Consider the following 12415-nt stretch of genomic DNA (forward strand, 5'->3'; position numbering starts at 1 on the left):
ATGGTTATCAGGCAAAAACATTAACGTTTTGCAGTGGCCCAGCCAGAGTCCTGACTTAAATCCAATTGAGAATCTGTGGAGGGAGCTAAAGATCAGGGTGATGGCAAGGAGACTCTCCATGTCACGTTTGTGAGATGCTGAGAGATGAGGTCAGGGTCCAAAATGTAGGGAAGGTAATTTTAATTAAACAATAAACAAACAAAAACAAAAGGCCAACACGGCACAACACGACTTGAAAATACAAAGTAAACAGAACTAAAACACGAGCAAGGAAAACAGAGATCAGGAGCGTGAGAAACAGACATACGAAGACAATGCAGCCAGGATGATTAGTGGGGAATGAGAGTTCTTATAGTCCATATAATAGTGAACAGGTGTGGGTTAGATAAGTGCTAACGATCACAGACAGGTGTATACAATCAGGGAAGTGCAGTGCAAGGGAAAGGGAAACAGCGACCTCAGGTGGCTGAGGGAACCCACAGCCCAGAGTCATGACACTCCAACCTGAAAGAGTTGGAGCTCATCGCTAAAGATAAATGGGCAAAAATACCAGTGGAGACATGCAAAAAGCTGGTCAGCAATTATAGGAAGTGTTTGATTGCTGTAATAGCCAATATAGGCTTTTCTATTGATTATTGGGAAGGGTATGAATAATTTTGGACATGCCACTTTTTGTTCAAATGTAAATAAAAAAATATTTTTTGTTATTTCTATTTAAAAAACTTGCTGGTTGAATAAAAGTAACTTTAAGACAGAATTTGCCAGCGGTATGAATAATTTCGGGCTTGACTATATGTGTGTGTAAAAAAGCACAGTATAAAGAAACAAAATTACTAAAACTTAATCTAAAACGAAAACTAAAACATAATTAACAAATTATATAACACATTAATAACAAATTAAAGGAACACTCCACTTTTTTTGGAAATAGGCTCATTCTCCAACTGCCCCCGAGTTAATAAGTTGATTTTTACCGTTTTGAAATCCATTCAGCCGTTCTCCTGTTCTGGCGATATCACTTTTAGCATAGCTTAGCATAAATCATTGAATCCTATTAGACCAGTAGCATCGCGTTCAAAAATGACCAACGAGTTTCGATATTTGTCCTATTTAAAACTTGACTCTTCTGCAGTTATATCGTGTACTAAGACCAGCGGAAATGTAAAGCTGCGGTTTTCTAGGTCGATAAGATTAGGAACTACACTCCCATTTCGGCGTAATAGTCAAGGAAGTTTGCTGTCGTAACATGACCGAAGCAGGCGCATTAATATCACAAAGCGCCTGAAATTAGATCCCAGCTAGGTAACTTCCAATGTGACCGGTGCTAAGTTTGTGTAATTCCGGTTGTTGCAGGTGTCAGAGTTGCAGCTGGTAAATTGTTAGTGGCTGGATACCTGTGTGTGATTAGCTATGGTTATGTGCATTGTAAGGGGCTGTGATAGTAAGTCGAAGACGTACTCTACTACCATGTTTCATAGAATTCCCACGAAAAAAAAAGCAATTCCGACTAATGAATCAATGGCTGGCTGCTCTGAACATGGATCTCAAAACACCGTTAGCAACGATCAAGAAATGGCGTGTTTGCTCCGAGGATTTTGAACCAGATGACTATTTGGATAGTTTTACCGATACTACAGCACGGCGTCTAAAGGACACGGCGATCCCAACAATCTTCAAACTAACGTTACAGACAGGACAACGAGGAGCATCGCCCATGGCTGTAAGTGTAACATGATATTGTTTGCTAAGTTAACGTTACCTGTGAAATGCAACCCCTGAAGAGTAGTTTTGGGTGAACAGTTGGCCTAGTATTTGCTATGACCAAATTCCATGTATGATTGCAAAAGAAAGTTATTGCGAACAGTCGGTGGTGTTTAAAGTCAGTTTTGAGTAAAAGTGTACATCATGAATATAAGCCTGAAAATGCAAACTGACAGTATGCATTTAAAATCTTTATATTATATATTGTAGTGGTTGCAGGAATAACTTACTCTTGCGACAGCTGGCCATTAGGTCCACTCGGCGTGTGACGTTTTTTCTAGTTTATTTGATCAAACCGGAAAAAAAAAGTCTACTACTGCAGGATGCAGCATTGCATCCAAGTCCTCGGATGTTGCGACATGCAACTTCCTCATCAGGTAGATCCACCCTTGCCATCGATGGCAATACCTGGTTCAAAATTCTGGTTCAAATTGATACGGTTCAGGATCTGCACCAAAGTAAATATCTTCTAAATCGTCTCTCAAAAATGTCTCCATGGCGAGGAACGCTGCCTGTGCTGCATGCACGTTGGATATGTTGACGGAAGTAAACATTTGCACATGTGCTGTGTGATATTACTGCGCCTGCTTCGGTCATATTACGGCAGCAAACTTCCTTGACTATTACGCCGGAATGGGAGTGTAGTTCCTAATCTTATCGACCTAGAAAACCGCAGCTTTACATTTCCGCTGGTCTTAGTACACGATATAACTGCAGAAGAGTCAAGTTTTAAATAGGACAAATATCGAAACTCGTTGGTCATTTTTGAACGCGATGCTACTGGTCTAATAGGATTCAATGATTTATGCTAAGCTATGCTAAATGTGATGTCGCCAGAACCGGAGAACGGCTGAATGGATTTCAAAACGGTAAAAATCAACTTATTAACTTGGGGGGAGTTGAAGAATGAGCCTATTTCCAAAAAAAAGTGGAGTGTTCCTTTAACATTAGCAAATAAATAAATACAATAGTATAAATAATACTAAAATAACACTGCTGACAATTTCCAACTCATTCCAGTGAATTGTTCTGCAAACCTTGTCTGAGTTAGCAACGGTAAGCGAGGGGGCGGAGCTTAGCAAAGGGTCAATTATACCATGACTATGACCTTCCTAACTGCTCAGTTAATATATATTTAGGTTCATGCCTTATCAATCTTTAAAGCTATTTCCCAATTACGGTTTACATTACAAAAGGTTTGTCCCCAGCTCTGTAAAGATCAGAGGATAATTATGGTCCATCATGTGTGATGTTTGAGTCCTCTTTCCTGGCCTGTAGAACATTACAGAACATGCCGTTTTAATTACATTTAGCAGAAAGGTCATTTCATTTCAATCAATACACAGGCCATTACAGTAAGAAAACCAGAAGGGAACCAATAATGCTTATAGCATACATTTAGCTGAACCAATGATCTGATTCTGAACTGACAATCGTTTTGACAGGATGTTTGTATATTCAGCTATACATGATCATACCCACATGTGTGTTAAGTTTAAAGGAATAGTTCAGGCAAAAATAAAAATTTGCCAAGAATTTACTCACCCTCAGGCTATTCAAGATGTAGATAAGTTTATTTGTTCATAACAGATTTGGAAAATAGTAGCATTACATCATTTGCTCACCAATGGATCCCCTGCAGTGAATGGGTGCCGTCAGAATGAGAGTCCAAACAGCTAATAAAAACTTCACAATAATTCACAAGTAAACCACACGACTCCAGTCCATCAATTAACATCTTGTAAAGAGACAGTGAAAAGGTTGTCTCGTCTGAATCAGAAGAGAAATACAGTTGAGGTCAAACATTTACATTCACCTTGCAGAATCTGCAAAATGTTAATTATTTTACCTCATTAAAGGATAACTATTGCCAAAATGCAACCTGGGCTGTTTTTTTTTTACTGTAAACGAGACAAACTTATCTATCTAAAAGCATAATTACGACAAACGAGCCGTTTTTGAGATTGACCGTGATTTTGTCTTGCGGTCAATGGCCGGTGAATGGGAGTACTAAGGGCATAACTTTGAAAATCGATATTTTTACAACACTATGGCTCGACACACCATGACACTTTGCTTGAAGTATCGCCTGTGTCTCTACACATGAACTCGAGCATTGAGAACATTGTTTGTGTACACAGAGTTTACTAAAAAGAAAGGTTTTGAACAACTCACTTACACTGTTTGGGTTTCCGCTCGCAGCCATCTTGCCAGTCAAGAAGTGTCGATCTCCGAATGCGAATGAATGGACTCCATAGGACGAAATATTAGGCTTATATGAGGCTCTTTTTACAACTAGAAGGTTAATATTGTTTTTCACTTGCAACAAAACAATGAATTAGCCGTGCATTTATATGGAAATATGCTTTAGGAGCTATCCATCCTCACATTCGGAGATCGACACCTCTTGACTGGCAAGACGGCCGCGAGCGGAAACTCAAACAGTGAAAGTGAGTTGTTCAAAACCTTTCTTTTTAGTAAACTCTGTGTACACAAACAATGTTCTTAATGCAGGCGATACTTCGAGCAAAGTTTCATGGTGTGTCGAGCCTTCTTAGTGTTGTAAAAATATTGATTTTGATGCGCTCAAAGTTATGCCCTTAGTACTCCCATTCACTGGCCATTGACCGCAAAACGAAATCACGGTCAATCTCAAAAACGGCTTGTTTGTCGTAATTATGCTTTTAGATATAAGTTTGTCTCGTTTACAGTAAAAAAAAACAGCCCAGATTGCATTTTGGCAATAGATATCCTTTAATAGGGGTCATACAAAATGCATGTTATTGTTTATTTAGTACTGACCTGAATAAGATATTTCACATAAAAGACATTTACATATAGTCCACAAGAGAAAATAATAGTTGAATTTATAAAAAAATTCCCTGTTAAAAAGGTTTACCTGCACTTGATTCTTAAGACTGTGTTGTTCCCTGAATGATCCACAGCTGTGTGTTTTTTTGTTTAGTGATAGTTGTTGATGAGTCGCTTGTTTGTCTTGAACAGTTAAATTGTTTGCTGTTATTCAGAAAAATCCTTCAGGTCCCACAAATTCTTTGGTTTTTCAGCATTTTTGTGCATTTGAACCATTTCCAACAATAAGTGTATGATTCTGAGATCCATCCTTTCACACTGAGGACAACTGAGAGACTCATATGCAACTATTACAGAAGGTTCAAACGCTCACTGATGCTTCAGAAGGAAACACAATGCATTAAGAACTGGGGGTATAAACTTTTGAACAAAACAAAGATGTGTACATTTTTCTTATTTTGCCTAAATATCATATTTTTTCATTTAGTACTGCCCTTCAGAGGTTAGAGGAGATACTTACATGTTTCCCAGAAGACAAAATAAGCTTAATTTACCCTGATCTTCAAATTCACAAACTTTTCACTCCCCGGCTATCGTTTTTTCTTCTGAAGCATCAGTGAGCGTTTGAACCTTCTGTAATAGTTTCATATGAGTGCCTCAGTTGTCCTCAGTGTGAAAGGATGGATCTCAAAATCATACAGTCATTGTTGGAAAGGGTTCAAATACACAAAAATACTGAAAAAACAAAGAATCTGTGGGACCTTAATGATTTTTCTTAAGAACAGCAGGCAGTTTAACAGTTCAGGACAAACAAGGAACAAACAACTATTACTATAAAAAAAATACACAGCTGTGGATCATTCAGGTAACAACTCAGTATTAAGAATCAAGTGTATGGAAACTTTCATAAATTCAACTATTATTTTCTCTTGTGGACAATATGTAAACATCTTTTATGTGAAATATCTTATTCAGGTCAGTACTATATAAATAAATAACATGCATTTTGCATGATCCCTCTTATTTTGCTAAAATAATTAACATTTTATAGATTCAGCAAGGTGTATGCAAACATTATTATGCATAATGGACTCATATTTTGGCCAGAAGTAACATTGTATAGATATAATGCCTTAATGATAGATTTATCAACATGTAGCTTTTTGCTTCACAAGACATTAATTGATGAACTGGAGTCATGTGGATTGTGAATTACTTGTGAATTATTATGATGTATTTATCAACTATTTGGACTCTCATTCTGACGGCACCCATTCACTGCAGAGGATCCATTGGTGAGCATGTGATGCAATGTTACATTTTTCCAAATCTGTTCAGATGAAGAAACAAACTCAACTTGAATATCCTGGAGTACAATTTTAGCTAATCTTCATTTTTGGTCAAATTTTTTAAAGCAAACATTTAAAGCAACCTGAATGTAATCAATATTTTATATCCAGAGGTGTCAAAAGTACACACATTCTTTACTTAAGTAAGACTCTAGTAAAAGTTGAAGTATTGACTGGTAGACTGGTTTTGGTAGACACAATTTACAATACATTCTCCAGGAGTCTTTTTTGCTGCCAGCGAACATTTCTCTGAGGTAAGGCCAGGGATGTTGGATGTGTTGCTGGTCTTCACTCGACTCTCCATCGCCCAGGAAATCTCCACTATCACCCTCACCAGTTTTATCAGTCATTTCGCCAGTTTTATCAGTCCGTTATGCTTCTTGGTGCTATGATTTCCCAACGAGTTGTTGCCTGGTTTTAGTTTTTTTTTTTTATCGTTTTACGTTCAACGTCTTGTGCGTGTCAGAGCGTATAAAAATAAATGCACCAATAGGATTGTCTTTTCTGTGTGTGTTTACATACGTTCCTAAGCGTAAACCAATCAGTCTGTTGTATGCATGGCGCATATTATTGACATGGATGGGTCAAATGCGTTGCGAAATGGCACAATATTTAAACACAAAAACAACGACACTGATTTGAAAATGTAGGGAGTAGAAAGTACAGATACTCATGCTAAAATGTACATAGTAAAAGTAGAAAGTTGGCACAAAAATAAGTAGTGAAGTAAAGTATAGATACCCGAAAATTCTACTTAAAGGAAAACTCCACTTTTTTTGGAAATAGGCTCATTCTCCAACTCCCCCCGAGTTAATAAGTTGATTTTTTACCGTTTTGAAATCCATTCAGCCGTTCTCCTGTTCTGGCGATATCACATTTAGCATAGCTTAGCATAGATCATTGAATCCTATTAGACCAATAGCATCGCGTTCAAAACTGACCAACGAGTTTCCATATTTGTTGTATTTAAAACTTGACTCTTCTGTAGTTATATCGTGTACTAAGACCGGTGGAAATGCAAAGCTGCGAGTTTCTAGGCTGATAAGATTAGGAACTACACTTCCATTCCGGCGTAATAGTCAAGGAAGTTTGCTGCCGTAATATGGCCGAAGCAGGCGGAGTATTATCAGAAATGAGTTCCCAGCTAGTTTAGCATTTGCACATGTGCTGCATGGTATTACTGCTCCTGCTTCAGCCATATTACGGCAGCAAACTTCCTTGACTATTACGCCGGAATGGGAGTGTAGTTCCTAATCTTATCAGCCTAGAAAATTGAAGCTTTGCATTTCCACCGGTCTTAGTACACGATATAACTACAGAAGAGTCAAGTTTTAAATAGGACAAATATCGAAACTCGTTGGTCATTTTTGAACGTGATGCTATTGGTCTAATAGGATTCAATGATCTATGCTAAGCTATGCTAAAAGTGATATCGCCAGAACAGGAGAACGGCTGAATGGATTTCAAAACGGTAAAACTCAACTTATTAACTCGGGGGGAGTTGGAGAATGAGCCTATTTCCAAAAAAAGTGGAGTGTTCCTTTAACTACAGTAACAAAGTATTTGTACTTTGCTACTTTCCATCTCTGTTTATATCCTGTCTAACTGTCTCTTTTTATGCCTCAAGGAAGTCATATGGAGTAGTACTTCATGAAGGTGAGTAAATGATGACAAAATGTTCATTTTGGTTAAACAGCTGCTTCAGTTTGCTTCTGAAATCCAGTACTGCTAATATTGTTTACTCTAATATGATAAATTGCTTTCCTCACTTCAGATATATGATTCATGCAAATTTAATCAAATGAAAGTAATGCAAATATAGCATAAAAATGATCAATATGGCCACTATAAGGATGAGGCAAAGATCACCAAGGCCAGTAATACGCAGTAAATCTTTTTCGCAGTGTTCCAGCAACAAGCACAGAGGAACTTTATCAGTCTATTCTCAGGAGACTAATAAAGCAATGATACTGATGATACATCTTTATTCCGACCGCCTAATGCAGAGGCCAAAGCCTGTCACCATGGATACCTCACATGGAGACAGCAAGAGTGAAAAACAAATAACCTGAATGTCACGAATGTGGGGGCATTCGGCAGAATCTCACAGGAGCATGCAAATGACACGATCAGTACCGTACCTCACAGGCACAGTTTGAAGATTTGGAAAGAGTTAGAAAGAAGTCAATAGAAAACGTCTAGGTTACGAAGGTAACCCTCGTTCCCCGAAGGAGGGAACGGAGACGTTACATTGGGATCTCGCCTGAGAGACCGATCACCTCTGAGCCTTATTAAAAAGGCCAATTGAAAATTGGCGAGTGGACGTGCGCGCCGGCCACGCCCCCGTACATACGGGTATATAAGATGGCTGCGCGCACCACTCAGTCAGGCTTTTGCTGAAGAGCCGGGAGAGCCCGGCGTCAGCGCGACGCCAGGGGCGTGGCAGGGGAATGTAACGTCTCCGTTCCCTCCTTCGGGGAACGAGGGTTACCTTCGTAACCTAGACGTTACCCCTTCAGTCGAATCACTTCGACGTTACATTGGGAACAAACCCATGGAAAAGGCCACGACCCTGACGCCGCGTTACGCAACAGCTTCACGTGCTGACAAGTATACGTGCCGGCAGGCGAAGTGTAACGTAACCTTCCCAACGCCCTGGGGCCCAATAAGGGGGCCCCTCCAGGGATGCCAGTTGTACTGAAGCATGGGTTGGGGGGGCGGAGCACATGAAATTTTACATGTGGAATAAGAATAATTCAATATATCCATAAAAAGTTTTTTTTTTTTTTTTTTTGGGGATATACGAGGGAAACAGCGGTCTCCTCCGCTGGAATAATAAAAACTAAGCCACAACCTGCGGGGCGAAGGAAACCCAGGCAGGATCACAGTGCAGGACTACTCCGCGCCTAGCCCTGACTGCGGGGCAGGAGGACCCAGGGTTCGCCGGAGGGAACATACTGGGAATAGCGCATGGATCCACGTGGGAATGGCGCAGCAAGCCGACACCAGCCGGTCTTCCCGCTCGCCTGAGAGTCCCTAAGTTAGGACACGGGAGAACGGCCTCTACGCAAGGTAGGAGAACCAAGCGAAGGTAGGGTGTCGCCCAGCCCGCAGCTTCCGATTTTTACATCTGCTGGTGAGGTGCCATGAACCAAGGATCACGGCTGTCCCTGGGTATAACAGGGAGGGGCATCTACCACCATTTAGCCAACCTCAGTTCGGGGAGCATTCCCTTTCTGCGAATCCCGAGGCAGATGAAGCTGCTGGTGCGGCTGAAGTGCCGAGTGATTCAGTCTCACATATTTAACGACACTACATCGCACGACTGGGTCTGCCTCCTCCAGAGCAGAGCTTGCAGGTCTACCACCTGGTCGCGGAAAGGCGTGGTGGGGACCTTGGGCACCGAGCCGGGGTCTCAACGGTAACGTGGAGAACGCCGGGCCCGAATTCTCGACACACTTTGCTGGCAGGGAAGCTTGTAGGCCCTCTTGATGGGAGCCAGGGCAGTCAGGAGCGCTGTCTTAATGACAGGAACTTTAGCTCGACTGAGGCCCGTGGCTCCAACGGAGCGACCCGCGGCCCTGAAAGGCGACGGGGAGGCCCACGAGGTATGAGGTGCGTGCTAAGCACCTCTGAGGAACCTGAGCTTGTCGGTAACTTACCCTCTTAAAGGAAGCCGGGGCAGTCAGGAGTGCTGTCTTACTGACAGAAATTCTAGCTCGACTGAGGCCCGAGGCTCCTGAGGAGCACCCCGCGGCCCCGAAGGGCGACGGGGGGGTCCCAGAGGGTATGAGGCATTACTTGACAGAGAAAACTTGTAGGTCTCCTGCCCTCTTAACGGGAGCCAGGGGCGGTCAGGAGCGCTGTCTTGATGACAGGAATGCTAGCTCGACTGAGGCCAGTGGCTCAATTGGAGCGTCCCGCGGCTCTGAAGGCGACGGAAAGGCCCCAAGAGGGTGTGGGGTGCGTTCTGGGCACCTCTGGGAAACCTCACGGCCAGTGAATGCTTACCTACTTAGCTCCATCTACTGCATGTGATATGCGGCGAAGCAGCGGCATATACTTAGAGTGAGGGGACAGTCTGCGCTCAACTCTCCTGCAGGAAGGGAAGCATACTGCAACCGTGTAACTCTGTGGAAAGCCAGCAAATAGACCTCATCTCAGTGCGAGCCTGCCTAGTCAAGGGAGCTCGGTACTGAGTGATAATTGTATCACGGCCTGCGAAGGCCGGAGAGGTCTGGGTGTCATCCCGTGCCCTACAGGGAGGGACTGCCGCGAGGGAACGGTTACTAGACCTGAGCCTGGGTGGGCCATTCTTGTAGCGCAACCAACAGACTTACTCCTCGTCCTCCCTGGACTTGCACAGAGTCTGTGCAAGGAGGCTCGCTGGGGAAGGGCGTACTTGGGCCCCGGAGGTCAGCTGAGTGCCAGTGCTACTCTGAAAGAGGCAGCTGGTAATGAGAGCAATCGGGGGCGAGCGGATGTGGCTGGCCTACCGATATGCTCCAAACTAGCTGCGTCACGGGGTGGAGTCGCCATCCTGCAGGTGGTGGACTGCCGTGAGAGCCGATAGGCTGCACGGTTGAGTTTACCTGCTTCAAGTGAATGGCAAGTAGCAAAATCTGCCACGTACTCCCTGGGAGCAGATGGAGAGGCTGTAAGCCTCTGTCGTACATGGCAACCCAACCCGCGGTAAGCCACGGGCTGGCTTGTCGGCCAAACTGCGGGAAAACGCCAGTCCGGAGTGGGCCGAGATGCCATGCCCATCATGGGACTCGATCGTGCTGAAGCGGTCTCACATGAACAAGCTTAGCGGCTCTTAGCGGCTAGAGCTGTCATGTGCCCCAGGAGCCTCAGTTTGAGAGAACCGCTGTGTTGTGCCTGATTGACTCAGGAACTACAGCACTGACTGCGCGCTCTTGGTAGTAAGGCGGGCTGTCTTGAGGACCGAGTCGGGCTCCCGACCGAGGAAACAAATTTCCTCGGTTGGCCTGAAGAACCAGATGGCGGGGGTGCCGAGGCACCAGGTCCCAATGTTCGCACAACGGAACTCACGAGTGGGCTGGTAAAGCACCAGTCGAAGAGACGGTTGAAGACGCGAATACCTGTCTGCCGAAGAGGGGACAGGGGAGCTCCCATGGCCTAAGAAGGCAGGAAGGAGAGGGACTAGCCAAATGGATGCACCTCGCGCTGAGCGCTCGATCCCCGGGGCAGACCGCCGAAGGGGTGTGCGCCGGGGAAGATCGAGACGCGACAGCGGGTGCCCTTCAGGCAGATGGCTGCAACCCAGCCCTGGAGACGGAAACATACTTGTATGTGCGTCGTCGTGAGCATGTGTGCCGACAGCCTAAGAAGGGATCGGAACAGAGCTCCATCCAGGGCGGATGTTAACCCACCACTCTAACTGGACACGTGAAGTCAGGACTCTTATCAAACCCCGACCTAGTCCCGGCTGGAGAGACAGGCTAGATCGCGTCCTTCGCCAGTAGGAACGTGACCTCCGCAGGCAGAACAGAGGCACGCCTGTTGCTGCACCTGGCACTTTTGCAGTGTTGCCATGGCCTGCAGTGCGGGGCAGCGTGTCGGGGGGCGCAGAAAAGGCCCAGCCGATGAGGGCGGAAGAATTTCACATGCCCTAAAAGGGAGACGCGGAGGGCCCCACCAGGCGGCCGCACCCGCGGGCAAAGGTGCACCGCGATGGCGCGCCCGACCTGGGGGACCGCCACGTACCCCTTGGCTGCCCCGCCATGGAGAGTGGCGAGGGGAGAGGAGCTGGAGAGCGCGTCAAATGAATAGGGCGCCATAGATTTTGTCAGCTCCTCATGCACATCCGGTCAGAACGGGACCGGGGGGGAGCGCGGCGCTGCCGCCGGGCCCCCCCCAGGAACCAGTCGTCCAGCCTAGAAGGATCGGCCGGGCCCCTGAGGAACCCTCAAACCGATCCCCCCTGGCTGCCCGGAGAAGCATAGCCGACAGTTCGACATCAACCTCCGGGGGGGGCAGCGACCACGGGTGGGCGCCGCGCCGCGGGAAGAGATGCGTCACCGTCTGACTCTCCCTCTGATGCTGTGACAGACATCTCATCCTCTGCAGGAGCACCGAAGGAGACGCTCAGCCCGCCAGGCGGGGAAGCGTCTGCTGCGGAAACTCAACGGAACCGCGCTGAGATAGAGAGGTCCGCAGGGCTTTTTGAGCTGGCGGAACGCTGTCTATCGTAATTTGAATGTCCCCCCCCCGCGCCCCACCGCGGTGGCCGAAGAGCATAGGCGGCTCAACGGCTGACCACGGGAGGGAGGCGGGGGGAGCCAGCTCGCTAACGAGCGGCGGGAGTTCAGCGTGGTCATGGTCATGCTTTCACCACATGAATCATTCATGAGCACCACCCCAGCGTGCTCAAAGCCTAAACACGTGAGGCAGCGCTCATGTCCGTTCGCTGAGGAGAGGAAACTACCACATCCAGAAACGCACGGCCGAAAAGACGTCCTGAAAAGAAC

This window comes from Garra rufa, chromosome 8, assembly GCF_049309525.1.
Source record: "Garra rufa chromosome 8, GarRuf1.0, whole genome shotgun sequence".
NCBI classification, from domain to species: domain Eukaryota; kingdom Metazoa; phylum Chordata; class Actinopteri; order Cypriniformes; family Cyprinidae; genus Garra; species Garra rufa.